Genomic DNA, 2,367 nt, shown 5'->3' with positions numbered 1-2,367 from the left:
AGCGCCTTCATCGCTGGACGCTGCATTCATGACAATTTCGTCCTTGTGCAGCAGACTGCTCGTCAGCTCCACAACATGCATGCCTCGCGTGTGCTCTTCAAGCTTGACATCGCGCGCGCATTCGACTCCGTCTCCTGGCCGTTCCTACTTCAGATCCTTCGCCACCTGGGCTTTGGTCCACGCTGGCGAGAATGGATCTCCATCCTGCTCTCCACTGCCAAGACCCGCGTTCTGATCAACGACAATCCATGCCCTCCCATCTGCCATGAGAAGGGCTTGCGGCAAGGTGACCCTGTCTCTTCGATGTTATACATCTTGGTCATCAATGCCCTCAACTCTCTCCTCCATTTCGCCATCAGCACTGGCATTCTGTGTCGCCTCACCGAGCACTGAATGGCTTCGAGCATCTCCTTGTACGCCGATGGCATGGTCATCTTTTGTCATCCGGACCCGCAGGAGCTCCTTGCCGTCCGCGAGCTGCTTCGCGTCTTTGGAGCTGCCTCCGGCCTTCACACGAACTTCCAAAAGTGTTTGGCCACGCCTATCCAGTGTTCCGACGTGCAAGTGGTGCAGATCGTGAACACACTCTCTTGCCCGATCGCGCCCTTCCCGTTCACTTACTTAGGCATCCCCCTCTCAGTTCGAAAAGTGTCCGCGGCTGCCCTTATGCCTCTGGTGGAGCGCATGGCTCGCAAGCTTCCTACATGGCGCGCTTCGCTTCTTTCCCGTGGCGAAAGGTTGGCCTTCGTCCGTCATGTCCTCGCTGCCATGCCTACCCACCTCCTCATGGCCATGGCCCTGAGACCCTCCAATCTCAAGAAGATCAACAACATCATGCATGAGTTTCTATGGCATGGTTGCAGCGACTCCTCTGGTCGTGGCTATCTAGTCAGCTGGCGCAAGGTGTGTCGCCCCCTAGAGTTTGGGGGCCTCAGCATCCGGGACTTGCAGCGCACTGGCACTGCTCTCCGTGCTTGCTGGCTTTGGCTCAAGGCCACTGACCTCTTCAGGCCCTGGAGCACCTCCACATCCCGACCGACGCCGATGTCCAGACCATCCTCAACGCATCCACGCTTTGGATATTGGGGGACGACAACTCCTGTCTGTTCTGGACGAACAGGTGGATCAGCGGCTTGTCCGTCGCCGACTTGCTCCAGCCGTGCTGGCCTTGGTTCCCAGCCGCTGCAGGCGGATGCGATCTGTCGCGCAGGGTATGCTTGGAAGAGCCTGGATCTCCGACATCCGTGCTGCCATGGGGCCCGAGGCCATGGTGCAGTATGTGGATCTTTGGCGGCTTCTTCAACACATCACCGTCTCTGCCGACCCCGATGAGCTGCATTGGCGTTGGACGAGCAACGACATCTGCTCGGCTAAGTCCTGTTATCAGGCAATGTTTACCGGCTCTACAATCGCCCCGCATTGGAAGCTCACTTGGCGCACTTGGGCCCCCCTCCGCATCTGGTTCTTCGCTTGGTTGGCCGGCATGGATCGCTGCTGGACTGCTGCCCGGCTAGCCCGGCATGGGTGATACGTCTCCAATGTATCTATAATTTATGAAGTATTCATGCCATGTTTACAATAGTTTTATATGATTTTGGTATGATTTGATTAGAACTAACTTGGACTGACGCTATTTTCAGCAGAACTACCGTGGTGTTGTTTTTGTGCAGAAATAAAAGTTCTTGGAATACGATGAAAATCAACGGAGATTTTTTTTGGAAAATATGAAAAATACTGGAGCAAAAATCTACCGGAGGGGAGTCCCGTGGGCCCCACGAGGGTGGGGGGCGCGCCCCCCTATCTCGTGGACTCCCCGAGGGTCCCCCTGACGTGAAATCAACGCCAACTTCTCCTATAAATACAGAAACCTTTGGGAACCTAAGTATTCGAATGATGCAGATTACTACAGACTGTCTTGTTTTTGACAGATTCTGTTTTGTTTGTGTTGATCGCTTATTTTGATGAATCTATGGGTAGTATCGGGGGGTATGAACCATGGTGAAGTAGGAATACAATAAATAAAGTGCTAATATGAAATTGGAATAAGTTTGCAACAGTACCTAAAGGTAGTGATTTGCTTTAAGTATACTAACGGATCTCACAAAATTTTTGTTATGTTTTTGTGGATGAAGTGTTCGAAGAACGAGGAGTTACCGATGTGAGAAGAATAAAGAGAGGCAAGAGTTCAAGCTTGGGGTTGCCCAAGGCACCCCAAGTAAATATTCCAAGGATACTCAAGCATCTAAGCTTGGGGATGCCCTGGTTGGCATCCCATCTTTCTTCTTCAACAATTATTGGTATACCTTGGTTTTTGTTTTGTTCACATGATTTGTGTCCTTTATGTTTTTCTTTTTCTTTAAGAACCAT

Source organism: Triticum aestivum, chromosome 1A, assembly GCF_018294505.1.
Source record: "Triticum aestivum cultivar Chinese Spring chromosome 1A, IWGSC CS RefSeq v2.1, whole genome shotgun sequence".
NCBI classification, from domain to species: domain Eukaryota; kingdom Viridiplantae; phylum Streptophyta; class Magnoliopsida; order Poales; family Poaceae; genus Triticum; species Triticum aestivum.
The sequence above is the reverse complement of the archived record's forward strand: the minus strand, read 5'-3'. Positions refer to the sequence as shown.